Here is a 22,304-nt window from a genome sequence, read left to right as displayed (position 1 = left end):
GCCAATGACAAGAGTGGGTAGGCATTTCATCCTAGTTCCTTTTATGCAGTTATCCTGCTGGGTGACTTTTTTTTTCCCCCAGAAAGTCACAGTGCTGCCTCCTTCCTACTTTAAAAAAAAAAAAAAATCATTAGCGTGGTTGCATCACAGAAGAAGGAAATAAAGAAATGTGTGATCTGCCCATGAAATAGAGTAGGTGCCCCACACGAGCTCAGCCTTTTTCATGTGCTGGCTGTGAGCCCGTCCTCACGCTGGGGTGGAGAAGCTCATTACTGCTCCGAGGAACCAAGAAACAGGGCTGGGCAAAGGGGAGAGGGAGACCAAAGGCCCAGAGTGCTCCCACCAAATTGGATCCTGCCACGTCTGACACTGGGGCAGCTGCTGGAGGCGCTCGGCAGCCACGTGCTTTTTACAGTGAAACCGCAGGGACACAGGAGGGCATATTCTGTGGGCCTGGGCATCGCCCAGAATTTGCCAATGGACAGAAGGGGCATGGGGCTGGTGGCCACAGCGTGTAATGTGTGTAAAAGGAGCTGACACTCATCTGTCCGGTCCGGGAAGACCCACGTTTGCTGCTCTCCGCCTCTCTCTCCTTGGCTGCCCTCGCTGTTTGCACTGATGACCTTCTGCCGCTGGAGCTGGTGTGCCTGCCTCAGTGGCATTTCAGCATGGGTGTCCCCCGGTGCCTGGAGCATCCTTGCCTAGATTAACGTGTCAGCGGCATATGGCGCAAATGGCCTGTCGTTCGGTCTCAGAGTCACTTTAAAATATCTGCCAGGCGGCTGACTTCTTTGGCAGAACGCCTCGCGGCCCCAGTGTTTGAAGAAGGAGAGCAACACTGTCTGAAAATGAGTTAGAGCGACTTTTCTCGTGCAAGAGCCAGAGCCTGGCTGCCGGTCATTCTCCATTTCCTTCTCGGTCCTTCCCCGCTGGAATCCCAGCTCCAGAAAACGGCGTCGCTGTCGAGGCTGATGCCTGAGACAAGGGCTAATTCTGACTACAGCTCCTGGCGCATCGGGCCCCTTTTGGGCCCCACATCTTGCTCTTTGTCCGTAAAGAGGAGTACCCAGCTTGTGCTTTTCAGACGCTGTTGCACGCCATCCTCTTCAAAGCCTCGGTGTGGGTCCATTTTGCAGACACGAAAACTGAGGCTCAGAGATATTAAAAGTGTTACCCGGGAGTTCTGTCGTGGCGCAGCAGAAAGGAATCCAACTAGGAACCATGAGGTTGCAGGTTCGATCCCTGGCCTCGCTCAGTGCTCAGTGGGTTAAGGATCCGGCGTTGCCCTGAGCTGTGGTGTAGGTCACAGACATGGCTCAGATCTGGCGTGGCTGTGGCTGTGGCTGTGGTGTAGGCTGGCAGCTGTAGCTCCAATTTGACCCCTAGCCTGGGAACCTCCATATGCTGCGGGTGCGGCCCTAAAAAGACAAAAGACAGAAAAAAAAAAAAAAAGTGTTACCAAGGCGTTCTACAAAAAGTGGCAGAGTAACATGCAAACCCAGGTCCGCCTGAGCCCCAAACTCTCCTCACTCTGTTAACAAGCGCAGAGCCCACTGTCTGAACCGATGCCGCCTGCCGCCCCGTCTAAGCCTCTCTAGGGAGGGGCGACCTGTGCTGCAGTCGGGCGGGCAGGGCTCACAGCGGGCCTGTCCCGGGGATGCTGTCAGCGAGGGCTTCCGGCTGCTTCCTGCACAGACTCCGTGTCCTGCTCTTCTCTCCGTGTGTTTCATGGTGGGTCATCGGGACTGGTGAGCTGCCTGATGGGTTTCGTGGCCCTAAATCCAAGGGACGGAGCAGACCCTGCTGTCCTGGGGGCAATCCCTCTGGATGGGTGACGGCCTCAGGCCTGGAGCCAGCTGACCTGCAGGCAGAGAGACGGGTGTCAGAGGCTCCTCCAGCTCAATCTGGATTGTTGAACCAGAATAATTCTGGCAGCAGGGCTCACGGCATCGGCTGCGATCAGCAATCTTTCTGAGTCTTCGTGTCTGAGGCGGCTGGCGCTGTGGCAGTTTTTCACCGACCCGCTGTCTGTGCCACTCTAGGACTTGATGGCCACTCTCTTCCACCCGGAATGACTGTCACCACAGAGCAGTTACTAAGGAGTTACACTCGCCGGCTACTCAGTCCTGCTCTATGACGTTGCAAGAAACGTTCCCTTAAAAGGCCTCCCAGTTTTTATTCCGTCATCAAAATTTTACACCTGCTTCAAGGCCCCGCTCAACTCATCTCCTCCTACAAACCTCCTCCAATTCAGACTACCCTGCTGAGGGCGTCTTCATTCCAAATTCCTTACAGTGGTAATAAGAGTATTTTAAACATTGTCTAATTAGGAGTTTCCCATGGCGGCTCAGCGGTAATGAGCCAGACTCGTATCCCAGAGGATTCAGGTTTGAGCCCTGAAGATGCTGGCTCAGTGGGTTAGGGACCTGGTGTGGCTGTGAGCTGTGGCGTAGCTGCAGATGCGGCTCCCACGTTGCTGTGGCTGCGGCGGAGCCCTCGGCTGCAGCTCCGATTTGACCCCCACCCTGAGAACATCCATATGCTGTGGGTTCGGCCCTAAAAAGAAAAAAAAATCTACTTTTTTGGCTTGAATAAGTAATATCATATGGTCCAACTTTGAAACGTACATAGTGTACAAATAATCTGAGTGAAAGGTGAGGTCTTTTTGTTCCAGCTCCTCAGTTCTCATCTCAGAGGCGCTCGGTGGCCACTTCCCTGTCTTTTTTTTTTTTCTTTTCAGGGCCACACCTGCGGCACTTGGAAGTTCCCAAGCTAGGGGTTGAATCAGAGCTGCATCTGCGACCTACACCACAGCTCACAGCAACGCCTGATCCTTAACCCACTGAGCCAGCCTCTTCATGGATCCTGGTGGCGTGCTTAACCCACTGAGTCGCGACAGGACTCCAGCGTGACCTGCTCCCTTCGTCTCCTTCTGAGTCTCCCGGAGATTATGAATACATAAAAGTACACAAAAAATTCATCAACACCTGAGACTAACTGTTAACACATCTTAGCAGTTGTGTAAGAGTCACTGTGCCCAGCACATCATATGAATTATTCCACCGACTCCTCAAACTTTATGAGACGGCTGCTCACCCATAGTTCACGGATAAGGGCAGGGAAGGCCGGAAATGTTGAGTCACCTTGCCCGTGATCAGCGATGATGCGGCCGAACTAGAATCTGCCCTGGGGCTGTCACAGTGCCGGAGTTCGAGTCCTTAACCCCCGTGCCACCTGCCTTAGGATGCCTCTCTAGGTGTCTCCTGTACACGCAGGGTTTCCAGCCAGACGAAAGGGAACTTGGGAGGGAACGCAGTGTGTACAGCGGAATCCAGTTCTGCTCCTGACGCTTACCAGCGATGCGACTGCAGGTGCCTTCCCAAAACTCTGTGAAGCTCTGATGCCTTGTCTGTAAATCGGGAAAACGCTGGCCTCAGAGGCAGGGGGAGAGTTGGAAAGGCCAGGAAATGGACCGTGCAAAGCGCCTGGCACATAGGGGGTGCTCAGAAACGGGGGTTACCTCCTCCAGAGGCCCGACTTTTAAAAAAACACATTGTGAGTTCTCCTGTGGCACAGCGGGTTAAGGGTCACATGGTCACTGGCTCTCCAGGTTCAGTCCCTGGCCAGGGGACTTCCACATGCTGCAGGTGCAGCCCGAACAAACAAACACACACGACCCCCGCTTGCCAGCTTTAACCGCCCCGTGCAGAGGGGGAAGGAAACACCCACATGTGATGCGTGGCACCACACAGAACTGGCCCCTTGGATGGCACGTCCCTGAAAGTAAATGCCAAGGCGACAGGCTCTTGTTCCTAAGCCCGTGGGACTCGCTCAAAGAATCGTAGGCAGGACTGGCCTGCAGCTGGTGTGCGTCACAAACCCCCTCTGAGGCCAGAGGACAGCAACGGGCTGTGGGGGGAAAGGCTGAGGACGTGCTTTCAGGGGCGCTCATGGGGACTCCTTCACCTCCTGCCGTCACCCTCTCCTGTTTCTTGCACGTGTTTTCATGGTCTGGCTTCTCTAGAATGTAGCTCCCTGAGGGCAGGGGTCTGGTTTTTTGTTTCTTGTTTTTGTTTCCTCATGAAGCTATAGCCTAGGAACTTACACAGTGCCTGGCACATGGTAAATACCCGGGATTTGTCGGAGGAAGGCATTTTTCAGATAAGGAAACTGAAGTTAAGGGAGTCGGTGTGATCAAGATTAGAACCCAGCTCTTCCGCCTCCCGCCGCATCATTTCTCAGGACAGACGAGGATGCGTGTAGGATTCAGGAGCGATTTGGTGGTGAGGAATCCAGATGAAACTGGAAACAAGTGCACAGAGACAAAGTAACTCAATCATAAAAGTGACTGCGCGGGGCGGGGGGGACCCACAGACGTGGGCGGTTGTGTTTTTTTTTTTCTCAAAATTTTATTGAAGTACCTGAGACTCTGCTGTCAGTTTATCTAGTGAAATAAGATTCATGATCAATGTGTAGAGACGGAAATTTCAGACCTCGTTATACACAAACTGAAGATTACTCCTCTGCTGTCACTGCGGCACTTGACACGCCAGTGAAAACAAAAGGAACTCTGTCTCGGACCCCCCTTCGCTGTGACAGATGCGGAAAACGCATGAGCTCGGGGTGTTAATTTTGGGTTGGGTGTTACATGTGATGCAGCTGGAGCAGCTACCGCCCAGTTCGCGGTTTCGGGCTGAGGTCCCAGCGATGCACTGAATTTTGATGCGGGAATATTCTCCTCCATCCCTGCTTCCTTGTCTTGTTTTGAAAGCCAAGGGGGGCCTCTGCCTGGTCCCAGACTAACGGTCCACCTGATCTTCTGGTCACCTCCCCGTCACTTCCTCCCTCTCAAATCTTTCCTCTGTCTTTTCCCCACAACTTGCAGATGTGCCAAAGTCAATGGGAACCTTCCAGCAGCCTCTTGAGCCAGCTGATGACTTACCCCTGGGTGACAAAGTACTGGAAAACGGTGGCTTAAAATAACCGACGTCTGCATCACCACAATCTAATTTGGCGGTACAACTATATATATAATAAAACTCACTGAATTAAAAACAAACCTGTTTTTCCTAAAAGGGGATGAATTCCATTGATCTGGGTCAGGCGGGCTCTGGCTGGGCCTGAGACGCGGGTGCAGGAATGTGCAGTTGCGGGCGGGTGGGCGGCGGAGGTGGGCGGGTCGGGATGCCCTCACTCACACGCCTGGCAATTTGCCGGTTCTGAGTCCTGGGAAGCAGGTGACTGATCACCTACCGGGCAAGTTAGCACCGGCCCGGCTCGTGGTGGCCGGGCAGGATTTTAAGACACAGAGAGCAGAAATACACAAATCACACGAGGCTCTAACGGGCACGATGTCACTTCTGCTCCATTTTATTAAGCCAGGAACTGGACTCTCTTTCCTGCCTGGAGGAGCTGCCTGGAGGCTGTGGATTTAGGGGGGCAGAGAAGTGGGGTCGGTTTCCCAGTCTGCTCTGTCTTCATCCTTCGGCTTCTGTTCCTTGGCATCCAAGCGTCTCCGGGGGTGGCTCACTTCCTTAGCAACCAGCCGCCTCTCAGCCAAGACCACCCCTCGCCTTATCCCACTGCCTCTATTTCGATGAAACTGCTCTCCCGAAGGACAGCGAGGTCTCAAACATCAAGGACTGTGAGTACTTCCGGCGTTACTTCTGCTGCTCGGTTCGAGCTGTACAGTCACCCGCCGGCCTCTCCCTCTCCCTCTCCAGCTTCCCCGAGGCGCTCCCCGGGCTGGCCTTCCGCCCCTCGGACCCCTTCGTCTCAGGTGCCTGGGCTGGCTCCTGTCCCCTCTGGCACATCCAGGTTAGCGCTCCCCTCCTTTCTGTGTGTCTCATTTTGCTTCTTTTCCTCTCGCATTAAACTCCTTCTGGAATCTAATCGGATCAGCTGGATGCCACCCGAATGCATCTTTATTCCAGCTCAGCTGTTGCCCTCCAGTGTCAGCGTCCACTGGGCACGGCCACGGGCTCCTCAAACGCCACCTGTGTCTCTAACCGACCCTAACGTCTACCCTCCCAAACGCGATTCTGTCCTCACTTTCTCCATTACCACGTTTGCAATTCTGTCGATTCCTGGAACCAGACACTGAGGACTTTCCTTGACTCTTTCTGCCCCGGGGCTCCCTGCAGCTCAAGATCCTGAGACCCATCCATTCTCCCTCCGAATGTCCTTCCTCTGCCCTCACTGCCAAGTTCAGGCTCCTACCCTCCATCACCCAGACCAATGCTGGAGCCTCTCATCAGCTTCCCTTCCCCTCTGCAGCCAGAGATCTTTCTGAAACACAAACCTAACCAAGAGTCGTTTGCCTCAGACATTCCGACTGGCTCATTTCTGCCAAGATAACAACCTAAACGCTTCGTATTCATGATTACTGGGTGCAAGAAAGGGAAAAGACAGAAATGTATGCTATCTCATTTAAGAAAAAGGCGTTCATTACAAAGAAACAAAGTTGGACTTTGAGTCATTATGATGTGTCACTGTAGGTTCATCTTTGATTTTTTAAAAAAATGTACCACTCCGCTGAGGGCTGTGATAAGGCTGCTGTGCTGGTGGGGGGCAGGAGGGAACGGGACATCTCGTACTGTCTTCCCAGTGTTCCTGGGAACCCAAAACTGCCCTAAAAAATAAGGTATTAAAAGAAGTTTTTTTTTTTTTTTTTTTTTTTTTTTTTTTTAAGAGACAGACAAAGACATGAAGGACAAGAGAACTATCTATGAGGCAAGAAGCAGAGCCAGACATGAGGGCAGTTGTAGACAATGTCCCAAGTTCAAGGGCTCTTCTGGCGGCCGGCAGTACCTCATCTCTCCCTTCTGGGACTGTGTCCCACCCCCCTGCAGACGCCCCCGCGCCCTCATGACATGCTCATCACTGCACATGACTGTCCCACAGGCACCCAATCCAATTCTACCTCCCTTCACATCTCTCAGAAAACATCAGTGAGAAAGGAATTCTGATTGGCTAGCTCATGGGTCCAGAAAGGTCACGTGGATAAAAGAAGACAGCCTGAGGGTCACACCTTGGGAGGACCAGGGACGGGAGGGCTGTGATGAGAATGCTGTGCTGGTGTGGACCGTGTGGGCTGGGCAGGCACCTCGAACAGGTGCACACTAGTCCTTAACGTGGCCGGTTCCACCCCTTCTCCCACGGCCACGCGCCATCAGACCCGCTCCCCGAGAACTACTCCCACGCGCTCTTTCATGTGCTATTCCCGACCCCGGCAATAATCCTCCCGCCCTCAACTTCCTGGAAATCTCTTTATTCTTTAATACCCAGTTTCAATGTCACCCCCTCTGTGAGTAACCCCTCCGGTCACTGGTGGTGGTTCTCTTCTCCGGGAACGCTTAACATTTTGCACCGCTAGCTCTACTGGGCTAAATGTCACCCCACACACGGAACCAGTGTGCCCCCATGCGACATCACTGACTTCCTTTTCTTTCCTTTTTAAATTTATTTATTTATTTTTGTCTTTTAGGGCCGCACTGGTGGCATATGGAGGTTCCCAGGCATGGCGTCGAATTGGAGCTGCAGCCACCAGCCTACCCCACAGCCACAGCAATGCCAGATCCGAGCCACATCTTTGACCTACACCACAGCTCACGGCAACACCAGATCCTCAACCCACTGAGCGAGGCCAGGGATGGAACCTGCACCCTCGTGGATGCTAGTCGGGTTCGTTAACCACTGAGACACAATGGGAACTCCTTTTCTTTCATTTTTAGATTATTTTTATGGGCAGCATCAGGGAGAGATCCAAGACCTCTGTTGAAGGGATGAAGAGGTGAATGGCTAGAGTCTCTAAACCAGTGGTTCTCAAAGTGTGCTCCTGGCTCAGTAGCAACAGTGTCATCTGAGAACTCATTGGAAATGCACGTTCTTGGCCCCATAATACACATAATGAATCAAAAACTCTGAGGATATGTGAGGTGAGCAGCATACTGGCCCTGCCTAAAGATGTCCACATCCCTGGAACCTGTGAATATATTACATGCTACGGGCAAGTGATGCTGCCAGTGGAATTAAAACTGCCTGTCATCTGATTTTTAAAAGGAAGAGGATATCCTGGATTATCCAGGCAGGCCCAAGGTAATTCCAAAGGTCCTTACGTGGGGAAAAAGCAAACAGCAAGAGTCAGAACTAGAGAGAATCTCACCCTGAGCAAGACCAGACCAGCCATCGCTGGCTTCGAGGACCAAAGAGGACGAGCCAAGGAATGAAGGCAAGGGGAGTGGCCTCCAGAAGCTGGAAAAAGCAAGAAGACGCTTCTCCCCAAGAGCTTCCAGAAGGGAAACCTTGAGTTTCGTCCCGTCAGACCCATTTTTGACCTCGGAATTCCGCACCCGCAAGGGAACACGTTTGCGCTGTTCTAAACTGCTAAGTTTGTGAGCACGTGTTCCAGCAGCAAGAGGACCTTTTATCGCAGGGAGGGTCCAGCAATCCGTGTTCAAGAAGCCCTCTGGTGATGCTGCAGTCTCTCCCGCTACGCGTGGAAGCCCCGCCACTAGCCTGCTACCGTCCTCCTGCTTCCCTGTATTTGCTGGACATCTGCACCGTTCACCACCCAGGCCGGCTCCAGGCCCAGTGCTGGACCTCAGCAGCAACGGTCCATTAGCTGATACTGAGCACGACGAGCAGCGGGGCTAGCGGTGAGGATGCCTGTGCGTAAAGCGCCGTCCTAACTCCCGAGCCCCCTCGGAACCCTGTAAAGTAGGTAATATGACTATCCCGAATTTTCTAGAGAAGGAGACAGGGGCGCAGAGAAGGAAACAACACTCCCGAGGTTTCCCAGCTAGTCGGTGGCAGAGCAGAGCCAGGATTTAAACTCGGTCTCACTGCAGAGTCTAGGCTCTGCCCCAGTGCCGTGTGGTCTCTAGGCGGGGTACGAGGTGCAGGTGGTTGGTGAATTGACTAATTAATAAATGAATAATGAACACGGAGTCTCACCTGAGGGCCTCAGGAAGCTGCTGGGGTGCAGCGGTAGATTCAGCGCAAGGGAGGAGGCACCTCACTGGCGAGCACGGAGGACAGAGGACGAGGAAAAGCCACTGGGACCGGAGGGCAAGCCGGGCCGGCTGAAGGGGACAGAGGATGAGACTGCAGAGGGTGCATCCTGGGGCGGGGCTGTGGCCCCCAGGATGAGGGAGGTGGCAGCTAAAGGCGGCAGGACAGGCAAGGCGGTTCCTGTACCAGCATCAACCTGGGCTGGAGCCTCAGGGGCGCAGAGCCTGAAACATCAGCATTACTTGTTGAATGAAGGAGGATTTTAGCGTGAAATTGTCCCAGGATCTTCAGGCCTTTGTTTCAAGGTGTTCAAGGAATTCCTCTGGTTAAATTCACCCGAACCCTCGGCTGTGATGTGGACGGGGTGAAGGGGAAGGTCGAACCCAAGTCAGGGAACTGGAGGAGAAGGAAGCGTGAGGGGAGAGACAGGAGAGGTTCTGACGAGTGGCCTGACCTGGTGGCCTGACCTGGTGGCCGTCCCAGGCAGGGGCCTGGGGGCCTAGCTGAGTGAGGGGATTCTGGCATTTACCTAAGTGCCTCGGGGTCAGGCAGGGAGCCAAGGGGCTTCTCCTACTGGAACTCACAGCAGCAAAGTGTCCCCATAAACGGGCAGAGCACAGGAAGAGGAAACCAAGGGACGCAGAGGCCAAGAGCCCCCCTGTTGGCAGAGAGGGTTGGCTCTGCCTCCAGGGCACAGGCTCGACCTGCTGGGCAGGGGCCAGGCCCCGGCACCTTGGGGCTCCAGACAGAAACCAGACACAGGAACTTGGATTGAGCTCTGCCACTGACGCAGTCATCCTGACGGAGGCACGGGAGGCAGTGAGAAAAAGAGGTGGAAGTGCTTCGGGGGAAGAACTGGGACGTCACTGTTGGGGAAAGAAGAGGCAGAGAGGGAGGGACAGGAAAACTCCTTAGCGAAATGACTGTTATCTGAGGTCCTAGAGGTACAGGGTTAGGTTGGCCGAGAAAGGATTTCTCCCTTCCTGCCTTCCTCCCTTTTCCTTTTTACTGCCCCGCCGGCAGCATATGGAGGTTCCCAGGCCAGGGTTCGAGTCGGAGCTGTCGCCGCAGCCTATGCCACAGCCACAGCAACACCAGCTCCGAGCCACATCTTCAACCTACGCCACTTATGGCAACACGGGATCCTCAACCCACTGAGCCAGGCCAGGGGTCGGATCCACCCCCTCAGAGGCGGTGTCAGGTCCTTCACCTGCTGGGCCACAAGAGGAAGCCCGAGGGAGGATTTCTGGAAGCCAGTGAAAGCGATGTCGCGGAGCCCTGGCTCAGCCTCTGGCTCACGGCATTAGTGAGCGGAATACTTGACTGTTTTATAACCACGCTGTTTGGCGGTAATGTGTTACACAGACTCCATTCTTGGAATATACCTGATTTTGTAACTTTTAGCTTCATTTCCAAGATAAGGGTCCCATCCAAACTTTTTTTCCTGAACTACTACAGAACTCGGGAGACCCGTTTTATTTATTTATTTATTGGCTGCATCCATGGCATGTGGAAGTTCCTGGGCCAGGGATCAAATCTGTGCTACCCTGGTGACCCAAGCCACGGCAGTGACAATGCTGGCTCCTTAATGGCTCAGCCACCAGGGAACTCTGAGGGAAACCCATTTTAATCTAACTTCCTTTCAAGTGACGTTTTCCAATATCAAATTTCCTGCAATACTCTGCAGGGAACCCGCCTCCAGGCCCCACTGCTGTGTGCGTCGAGGGCCTGGCTGGGCAGCCAGGGCAGCGGAGGAGCAGGGGTGCCCTCTGCATCTTTGCAGCAAGCCCAGAACTCACCACGGAACGGCTCCAGGCTGGTGTTGTGGAAAGGTGACAGCATTTGGTGCTAAGTACCCCTTGGTTCCAAACCCCAATCAAGAGCTGTGTGATCCTGTGCAAATTACTCAACTTTTCTGAGCCCCAGTTTCCTTGGCTGACTCCTGGGGCTACTAAACCTTATCGTACTGGGGCTACGACGAGGCTTCTAGGGGATAATCTACGTGAGCCCACCACCAACGTTGGTTTCCAGCCGAGGCAGTCACTCCTGCCATGAGATCTATGTTCTATTAACGTGAAAAGGATCATTTCAATGTTTTACATCAATTGGGAAGAAGCAATGCTCCATTTTCACAGTTCCACTCTTTCTTTCTTCTTGAGTCATTTTACCGTCCCGTTTTACTGCTCTAAAAGTGCAGTTCCTTTTTTACGTACCTGTGCTTGTGGTGGCGAATGGGTGACGTCTCCAGGGAATGGCCTGGAACCTTTGCGAAGAATTCCAATTCTGAATCCAGGCTCATCACAAAATGATGCCAAGACCCACTGGCGCTGTCTGCTTGGGAGAGGTGGGTGCCACAATGATCGCTCACTTTTTGTTTGTTTTGTTGGTTTTTTTTGTTGTTGTTGTTGTCTTTTTAAGGCCGCACCCATGGCATATGGAGGTTCCCAGGCTAAGGGTCCAATCAGAGCTGCAGCTGCCGGCCTGCACCACAGCCACAGCAACGTGGGATCGAGCCATGTCTGTGACCTACACCACAGCTCACGGCCACACTGGATCCTTAACCCACTGAGCGAGGCCAAGGATCAAACCCGCATCCTCATGGATCCTAGTTGGGTTTGTTACTGCTGAGCCATGAGGGAAACTCCAATTATCACTGGATTTTTAGGAACTCTGCTCTGTTTTTCTCCTAAACACACTCATTGTATTCTCACTTCCCCTGCCCCTGAAATGTGTCACCTTTTCAGTAGCACAGAGGCTGAGTACCATCCGAGGCTCGTAATACCTCTAAGGAATTTTTTTTTTTTTTTTAAATCTCTATGTCGAATACAGAGCTGGGCAGTCACAGCTGGCCCAGGTCACGCAGACAGTAAGTGTGAGAGCCAAGATTGAGAGTCAGATCTCTCTGACCTTAAAGCTAGAGCTCTTTCCTTGGCAAGCTGTCCCTATCACTTTGGTGTCAACAATTTCTCAAAGTAGCTCTGGATCAAAGAAGCAGCCAGGGCTTGTTCCAGGGATGGAAATGGAGCACCCATTCCTGCCAACTACAGGACACTAAGAACTCACATGGGGAGAGGCTCAAGGGCAGAGCACCCCAGCCCAGAAGGGACAGAACAGGGCTGTGAAGGAGCTGTGCTTTGCCAACAGATAGACCAGGTCAGAATCCCCTTGCCAGCTGATCTTGAGCAAGTGGCTCACCCTTCCTCTGGCTCGATCTCCCTGTACACGGGGAATAAAATGCACAGGACCAACCTCACAGGGTTGTGATACATCACGAGGAGAGAGGGTTTACAGATGCTTCAGTACCAGACACAGCTCATAACGAGCCCTCAACACATGCCAGTCATGACTCAGTCTGAAGAGAGGGCAGGAGACACCACTCCTCACCTGCACCTGGGGGATGTGGGCCAGAATAGATCACCTGCACTCACCACACCTACTCCTGGGAGATATGAGCCAGAATATATCATCTGTATGGACCGCACCTGCACCTGGGAGATGCGTGCTGGAAATATCACCTGTACAGACCACATCTGCACATGGAGGATGTGTGCTAGAATATATCACCTGCACTCACCACACCTGCACTCGCCATACCTGCACCTGGGGGACGTGTGCTGGAATATATCACCTGCATGCACGGCACCTGCACCTGCACGTGCGGGATGTGCGTGGGAATATTTCACCTGCACAGACCACACCTGCACCTGGGGGATGTGTGCCGGAATGTGTCATCTATATAGACCACATATGGAAGGAATACACACCAACGTAATAAAACAACCAAATGAAAAATCTGTCTACACTTATTTTTCTCACTTGACCAGGGAAATTCGGGCAATTAATATTTGGAAAGAAATCTGAGCAAACAGAATAGAATTAAGCGTTTCCTCATATTAATGCTATGTGACCCCATAGCCTCCAGAGCCATTTTGGTTTTTTGTTTTGTTTGGGGGAGGGGTGGTTTGGCTGTGCCTGCAGCACGTGGAAGCTCCTGGCCAGGCATCGAACCCATGCCACAGCAGTGATAACACCAAATCCTCAACTGCTAGGCCACCAGGGAACTCCATCCAGGGCCACCTGTTCCTGCTAAGAAGACAATGCCCGAAGTGCCTCATTCAAACTTCCTTAATGGCAGCCCCACCTCTGGTGGGAAAGCCTGCCACCGGTGGGAAAGCCTGCCACCCGTGGGAAAGCCTGCCACCCGTGGGAAACTGCTTCCTTCTCCTTCCCATGAACCCACCCTGCTGCTTCTGAGTAGAAACCCTTAAAGAAACAGCACTGACGTATAAGCAGTGATGTTTCTTCCTCGGTTGCCTACTTTCTTAGATACCGTAGTGATATGCCACCACACTGAGAGTCCCCAGGGTGGGAAAACTCGCTCCTCACTTCAGGCTTTGTTTGTTTCATCCATTTTCTCCTTCCTCAGGGTCGGCCAGCGGAAACTTTCCAGAAAGCAGAACGCATTTGAGAACCATCCAGCTTCACTCCAGCACTGTGACCTCCCTAATGTGCTTTTAACGTGGATTGTTTTAGTCTGGGTGCCTCTGCCCAAGATGGCAGGGACAAGAGAACTGGAACCAACTGGCCTAGACATCTTAGTCACAGAAGAACTAAGAGATGGTGGTTTGGGGGCTTCACAGCCAGGCCGTGACCCAGTGATTCAAGAGGGTTTTTACTCTCTTAACTGGCCTATCAGTTGTCACAGGCGTTCTGCATTGTGTCATCCTGTTTCCCTTAGTAAAATACATTTTTTCATTTGGAATTCTCATCTTCTTATTACTGGTGACAATGCCATCAGAGCCCCCTTCACAAGCATATGATCTGGGCCATATTCCTATTTCTATATTGATTTGTGGTGCATTATCCTGACTGCAAACCACCTAAGAAAGTCAGAATCTGCACCAAGTCAGTCTCCAGGGTACCTGCGAAAATGCATTTAGCCTGTCCCACTTCTTCTTAGCTGTCTTTGATATGTGTCTCTCTCCTGGCAGGCTTTGGGTAAGGCAAAGACTTTTTCTGGAGGTGTTCTTTGCATTTTTTAAAAAAGGTGTGTTATTGGTGAGCATCAATTATAATGAGGCATTTTTAGCGGGGTTTGATAATGTTGGAACCAGGGAACAGTGGCCTCTGAGCTGAGATCCTGCCAGCTGCATTTTATTAGCCCAAGTCAGGGTGCTAAGCTGGTTTTCAGACTTGATTGACAGAACCCTTTCAGCATAAACCCTGGAAAACTATTAGGAATGCCATCGAGGCATTCTGCCTGTAATAGTTTTAATGCAGAAATGCATTTGATCAGCAGCCTGCTGTGCTCATACCATTTCCAGAGTGAGTAGCAATGTGGTTCCAGTGTCATTTACCACAACCAATTATGGTTCATTCTGACAACATTTAAAACAGAATTGGGTTAAGAAAAATGCACCTGCAAGATGCTGGTCTGAGAGGCAAAATACCAGACTTTGCAGTGGATCTCATTTTGTCTCCCTTTCATCACAATAATAAGCTGAAGAATAAAGGGGGGGGGCTTGAAGGGCAAGAGGTAGAAAAGCAGGATACAACGGAAATTCGATGACCCATCATTTTTTTCAATCCTTTTTTTCCACTGCTGCAAATCTTCTCCTATGTGCAAGAGGCACTCTTTCTCTGAGCACCAGATTCACTTCCCCAAATCAGAGAAGGCATTTCTCAGCCCTCCTTACCATTCTTCACCTTCACAAAAGGCACTAGTTCTACTAAGTAAAAATCCCTGTGATACAAAGCCTCAGCCTTAAAACCTGTGTTATGTTCACAAGGTTCTACTCCAGCAGCAATGTTGGCTGATCTATGGGCCCAGAGAGGGGTCTTCTAGATAATTCTCATCTTCAAAGGATCCACAGCCACGGCTATCTTCTGAATTAGCCAGCCACAAATTTCCCTGAACCTGAAGTACATCTCCCTAGGAGATCAAACATCAAATACTTCCCCTTTGTTTTCAAATAATAGCTTTACTGAGCTATTAGAATATAAAAGTAAGATGTTTTGAATGTTCATTGAAAAAAATCAGAAAATGCAGAGGAAAGCAACGAAAACTAAGCATATCATCCAGAGATCAGCGCTGCGGATACCCTGGCATCCTCCACACACATATTCAGAAACAAAAAAGTGATGAGATTATAATGCACTGGAGGATAACTTGCTTTTTGTCATTCAGGAATATGCCATAAACATTTTTCCACATCAGTGAATATGGGTCTGTATCACATCGTCAGAGCTACAGAATATTATCGTCAATTATTTTAATTACATGTACAAATTAAAACTACATGGCCTAGTGAACGTATGGGCCCCTCTCCTTTTGTTCCTCTTTTAACTGATGTTGCAACCGCATCCCTGCTGTTACATCAGTGATCCTCAAAGTGTAATGTGACTCAGAATCACCCAGCGCATTCTCAATAGACGGACGCATGGGCCTCGCATCCAGAGGTTCTGCCTCTCTGAGAAGGGTGTAAGACCCAGGAGCATGGCACCATGCCCTGCAGGTGACACTGAGGCTGGTCGTCCTCAAGCCAGACTTCGAGAAACCTACACCTTCTCCACCTTGCCTGGTGATCTTGTTTAGAATAAAGATCTAGAAGTGAGGTTGTTATGCTGTCAAAGGCCATGCCGTGCAGCCTTTCAAGGATCTATCTCCTTTGTGGTTATCTGGTGGGTAAAACAGACCGGATCATGAACGTGAATGCGTGCCCTCAGGTAGGAAGCATGTTTGAGGTATGGGGTGAACAGAGCAAATGGGGCCAAGAGCCCTCAGAATCAGCCCCTTGGGTGTCTGTGGATACATACGTCCTCCTCAGGCAACCCCATGGCTCTTGCACTGGCGCCTGGCAATGAGCAGAGCTGAGGAGGGTTGGGGTGGAGGAGACACAAGGTAAGAAGGAGTTCGGTATCTTGGCTGGGGAAGTTAGTTCTTGAGGGGAGGGTGCCTGCCACTCCCATTCACACAGGAGTCACCAACGGATAGCTCCGCTGGTATAAAAGTCACGAGCAGCCTGTATCCACCCAGGTTTTCCAAGACTTTGACAGAGAAGAGCAAGAAAGAATACGGGCCTGACTCCATTTCTAGGAGAAGAGCCCACTTCAGTAAGATACGCACACTCACTCACACAAAGGCAGGCCCGTAGCCCCGGCTACAACCTCCAAACTCAAAGAGAAGAGCTCCAACTATAAGCTTCACCCAAGAACGATGTTGCACAAAGCCACAAAGTATGAAAACTGATCATGTAAGCATCCAATTTGAATCACTTAAGGAAAAAAAATATGCCGTTTTCTTTTTTTTTTTTTTTTTTGTTTGGAAAACGTTATTACAGTACGATACACATTCAGGAAAGTGTTCAAATCATACGTTTATAAACTCAATACATTTTCACAAAGTGAACACACTGGTATAACCAGCATCCAGATGAAGAATGCAAACTATTCCATTTAGAGTGGCTAAGCAATGAGGTCCTACTGCACAGCCCAGGGAACTGTATCCCATCTCTCTGGATAGAACATGACGGAAGACAGCAGGAGACAAAGTGTACACATGTGCATGACTGGGTCCCTGTGCTGTACAGCAGAAATGGACACAACACTGCAAATCAACTATACTACAGTAAAAATAAAATTAAAAAATAAATAAAGGAGGAAAAAAAAAGAAAGAAATAGAGGAAACCGCCACCCCAGGCCCCCTGGTGTCCACTTGCAATTTTACCCAAACGTAGCTACATCCTGATCTCTCTATTTTTATTGTGGGAGAGGTGACTTAACAGTGTCATAGAGCTTCATGTTTACAGCAAAGTGAATCACTTACACATCTACATGCAGCTATTATTTTTTCCCACATAGGTTATTATAGAACATTAAATCGATTTCTAACAGTTTCAATTGGTTTGATCTGTTTTTGAGCTTTATATAAGTGGATTAATACAACATATGCACTCTTTCAAAACAATTTTGATTGGATTTTATAGATCATTAGTTTAACCCCTCACATCATGTGCAGCAATGCCCCCATATTAAAGCACAGATATCCCCCCACCCCGAAAAAAGAGAAACTGAGAAGTATACACTTTAAATATGTCAGTGTCGGAGCTCCCGTCATGGCTCAGTGGAAATGAATCTGACTAGCATCCATGAGGACGGAGGTTCGATCCCTGGCCCTACTCAGTGGGTTAGGAATCCAGCGTTGTCATGAGCTGTGGTGTAGGTCACAGATATGGCTCGGATCTGGCGTTGCTGTGGCTGTGGCGTAGGCTGGTAGCTACAGCTCCGATTTGACACCTAGCCTGGGAACCTCCATATGCCGCAGGTACAGCCCTAAAAAGACACACACACACACAAAAAAAATGTGTCCAATCGTGCTATTAAAACTGGATGTCTTCATCTAAGTAGAGCCCAGCTGAATCTCTGGGGCCCTTGCACCTGTCCATAGTCAGTAATCCTTAAAGGCTCCCCCAGTGTGCACGGCAGACAACCGGAGAGGCAGTGTAATGCCATGGTTTAAAAAAAAAATTAACTTTGGAACCATGTGGAACAAAGTTTGAACAGAATCATCTCCACTTACCAGCTGCACCGCGTTCATCCTGAAGTCACGTCATCTCCTCGGGCTCAGTGACTTCGACACCTGAAAAAAGGGGGAAATAATCTCATTTACGTCTCATTTAACAGGGTTGTCATGAGAATTAAATAAAATCACAAACATGAAGTCCCTGGCATATAACAGGTGCTCCAGACATGTTCGTTCTCTCTCTCTCTCTTCCAATCCAAACCTGATTATCCATTAAACTCAGCTGGTTGTGGACACACAGCCTAAATAAATCTATTTTCTTTTTCTTTATAATAAATGCATTTTCAGTGGCCACTATCTGAACCCCTAACGAGCAAGTCTGAAATCATTTGGAGAGCGGGTTTGGGATCCGAGGGAATTTGAAATTGTTGACACCGTCTTTCTCAGAACGGAGGAACATCACTGCGCACTCGGGGATCCCAAATGGCCTCGTGGCCTCTCACTTCCCACCACGCTGGCCGGGCTCTTTCTTTATTAATGATTTCCACCACGAAACCATTGTTATCTCAGCTTCTGGTGATGGCCCAAGAGCACACAAATCATCCTTTTCCAGCAAGAGCACCAATATCCAAACGCCTCTGCTTCCAGTGACAGTCGAGGTTTATTCACAGCCATGATGCCAGTTCTGTTTACAGTGGCCTTTGCAGTTAGATGGAGTAACCCTTGTGTGCGTTCCGCATTGTCACCGGAACACCCATCAAAATCTCCGACAGACGGCGAATGAGCTGATGCTGGCATCATGGAGCCGTCCGTCATCGTCTGTCCATCCAGTTTCCTCACCAGCCCACCTGTGCCCGGAACAGAGTCACCATGCAGCGTGCGGCTGGGACAGTCTCTCCATGTACCTTCTGCCCTCAGAGGCTTCTGGGAGAGCCCGTCCCTAATTAATGATTCTAACAGAGAAACTGCCAGCTCTCTAACACTGCTATTAAACTGCTCTCTCTGTTTGAAAGGGCGCTGTTTGTCAGCAGTTTGTAGATGTACAAACTTAGCATGTGTTTCTGAAGCTCGCAAAATACTTGTGTTTTTTAGAATAACTCAATTAGCATGTCACACATGTGTGTACCTGCATCCATAATACATACACATGGCACACATGATATCAAAATCCTGTATAATTATGCAGATGCACAAGGACAGACACAGCCACATGGCATATTGTTATGGATACACAGACTTCTCTACAGAACGATGCGCAATTGACTATTTTAATTTTTTTTTAATTTTTTATTTTTTTTTTATTTTCCCACTGTACAGCAAGGGGGTCAGGTTATCCTTACATGTATACATTACAATTACATTTTTTCCCCCACCTTTTGTTCTGTTGCAACATGAGTATCTAGACAAAGTTCTCAATGCTACTCAGCAGGATCTCCTTGTAAATCTTTTCTTTTTCTTTTTCTTTTTTTGTCTTTTTGCTGTTGTTGTTGTTGCTATTTCTTGGGCCGCTCCCGCGGCATATGGAGGTTCCCAGGCTAGGGGTCGAATCGGAGCTGTAGCCACCGGCCTACGCCAGAGCCACAGCAACGCGGGATCCAAGCCGCGTCTGCAACCTACACCACAGCTCACGGCAACGCCGGATCGTTAACCCACTGAGCAAGGGCAGGGACCGAACCCGCAACCTCATGGTTCCTAGTCAGATTCGTTAACCACTGCGCCACGACGGGAACTCCGCAATTGACTATTTTAAGATTGGAACTGCCAAAGGGATCAAATGGAGCTCATAGCTCGGATAATTTGCAGCAAGGGCAAAGTACCCGAAACACCTGCATGATAGGGTGTATACTGAAAAGGCATCTGATGTCCCCGGGGGGACACAGCTAGTTGCGAAGACAGCTATTCCCCTGCACTAATGGTTGGACTGTGAGAGCTGTGAGTCTCCATCACCGTGGGTGGGCGGGGGCGGGGGGGGGGGGAGTCAGCAGAGGCGCCTTTGCGCTACCCTCTCCCATCGCCACCATCAAATTCTGACACTCCTGCAGTACTTCCAGTTGAGAACCACAGCTCTAGAGCTCTGAGGGAAGGGGAGAGGTGCAGGACCCAGAGCTTTGCTGCCCCAGAAAAAGGCATTCAGATCCTTAGACTTAGACATGGGTTCATTTTCCCGCTCCCCAGGAGGAGATTAGAGAGAAGCTGCGAAAGGTTTTCCACAATAAAGTCACTGCTTCGCAAACATCGCGGAGCCCGAGACCTTCACCAGCAAGGCGGGAAGACCAACTCTCAGGGGCTCAGCATCTTGGAAACCACCAAGTGACCCCGAGGACTGTGAGATGCATCTCGCTGTGTGGGAGAGTTGAGGCCACCTATCACCCTGAAATTTAAGGTAACTTTTGATACTCGGATTTAATCACTTAATTAAATACAAACAAGTCTGAAGGAGATGCCACAAATCATAAGACCAGGCTCCTGTCCACCAAGAATGCACAGTAGAGGGCTAAATACACGCATAAAAACCACACACTCTACCTGACACCACAGGGTAGCCAGTGCTAAGAGCCAGACAACTGGCACAGATACAGGGATGCTCAGAGGCGGCGAACATCGGTTCCAAGAGAGGACGGATTAGAGGACTCAGCGTCCGGGGGGCAGGGGGGAGAAGACGCTGTGAGCGCGCAAGACAGAGGGAAGAACAAGGGATATTTGGGGTCCTGAACAGGCTGCTTTGGCTACAGCAGAAGGCTGTGATGGGATGCCGACAAAGCGAGGTTTTGAGAGCAATGAGCCACGCGTTAAGGCTAAGGCTTTTTATGTTTATCTTTTTGGGGGCGGGTAGTTAGTTGGTTAATTAATATCTCCCCTTTTACATAGACTTTATTTTCAGAGCAGTTTTAAGTTCATAGCAGATTTGAGCAGAAAGTAGAGTTCCCATATACTCCCATACACGCCCATACACCCCATATACCCCCACACACCCCATACACCCCCATACACGCCCATACACTCCCACACACCCCATACACCTTCATACATCCCCACACACCCTCACACACCCCCATACATCCCTATACACGCCCATACATCCCCATACACCCCCACACATGCCCATACACTCCTATATACCCCCATACACCCCATACACACACATACACCCCCACACACCCATACACCTCCACACACCCCATATACCCCATACACCTCCACACACCCCCACACACCCTCACACACCCCCATAATCCTCATACACCCCCACACATCCCCACACACTCCCACACACCCCATACACCCCCCCACACCCCCATACACCCCACACACCCACACACACCCCACACACTCCCATACACCACCATACACGCCCATACACTCCCACACACCCCATACACCCCCATACACCCTCATACACCCCATACACCCTCATATACCCCCACACACCTCATACACCCCTTACACCCCCATACACCCTCATATACCTCCATACACCCTCATACACCCCATACACCCTCATACACCCCATACACCTCATACACCCCATACACCCTCATACACCTCATACACCCCCATACACGCCCATACATCCCCACTCACCCCCACGTACTTACTTCCTCCTCACATACAGCTTCTCCCACTATCACCATCTCCCACGAGAGTGGTGCCTCTGTTACAGGTGACAAGCCTACCTCACTGTCATGTCAACTGATGAGGCAACACTGACACATCATTATTGCCCAAAGTCCATAGTTTACACTAGTCACTCTTGGTGCTGGACATTCTACGGGTTGTACGAATTACAGTAACATGAATTCACCTTTACAGCAATACCCAGAGTCGTGGCGCTGCCCGAGAGGCCCTCTGTGCTTTACCGTATTCACCCTCCCTCCCCCGCCCCCGGCAACTGCTGATCTTGTCACTGTGCCCAAGGTCTCACGCTCTCTACAACGTCATGCAGTTGGAATCATGAGGCACGCAGCCTTTTCAGACCGGCTTCTTCCCTTTAGTAACAAGCATTTAAGGTTCCCCTATGTCTTTTCATTGCTTGACAATCATTTCTTTTTAACCCTGAGTGAGATTCCATTGTCTGTACACAGCACAATTTATCCAGCCACCTGCTCAAAGACATCTCAGGTGCTTCCAAGTTTTGGCCATTAGGAATAAAGCTGCTAGAAATACCCATGAACAGGTTTTTGTAGGGACACGTTTTCAACTCCTTTGGATAAATATCAACGAATGTGTTTTCTCGATCATGTGGTAAAAGTATGCTTAGTTTTGGAAGAAACTGCTAAAATATCTTCCAAAGTGGCCGAACCGTTTTGCACTCCCACCCGTAATCGAAGGAGAACTCCTGTTGCTCCATAGCCTCACTGGCACCGGGTGTTATCTGTGTTGCAGATTCTGGCTGTCCTTAGAGACAGGCAATAGCATCACATTGTTGTTTTAATTTGCATTTCTATAATGACATATAAATTGGAGCCTCTTTTCATATCCTTATGGATATCCCTGTATATCTTATTTGGTGAGGTGTCTTTGGTCCATTTTTAATAGGGTTGTTTTTTTATTCTCAATATTTTTTTCATTAAGCACATTTTTATTGGTTAATCGATTGTTGCTCTTTTACGAAATTTAGAACTCTTTATGTATTTTGGATAAAAATCCTTCACCAGATATGCCTACTGAAAATATTTTTTCCCAGTATGAGATTTCTCATTCTCTTGACATTGTCTTTCATAAACCAGAAGTTTTTCTAAAATGTTAATGAAGTCCAGCTTAAAAATTACTT

The 22,304-nt window shown here is 50.1% G+C and overlaps 1 long non-coding RNA gene across 4 annotated transcripts in view; it reads right to left on the bottom strand.

Annotated features, from left to right (window-relative positions):
• LOC100621315 overlaps positions 1 to 22,304 on the bottom strand; it is an 85,441-nt gene that overhangs the window by 22,286 nt on the left and 40,851 nt on the right. For all 4 annotated transcript variants that reach the window (XR_002343626.1, XR_001303471.2, XR_002343627.1 and 1 more), the window contains exon 3: positions 17,591 to 17,650. This is a non-coding gene — a long non-coding RNA (uncharacterized LOC100621315). The remainder of the gene's footprint in view (positions 1 to 17,590; positions 17,651 to 22,304) is intronic.

The sequence above is a fragment of the Sus scrofa genome, chromosome 4 (genome assembly GCF_000003025.6).
Source record: "Sus scrofa isolate TJ Tabasco breed Duroc chromosome 4, Sscrofa11.1, whole genome shotgun sequence".
In the NCBI taxonomy this organism is placed as follows: domain Eukaryota; kingdom Metazoa; phylum Chordata; class Mammalia; order Artiodactyla; family Suidae; genus Sus; species Sus scrofa.
The sequence above is the reverse complement of the archived record's forward strand: the minus strand, read 5'-3'. Positions and strand labels throughout refer to the sequence as shown.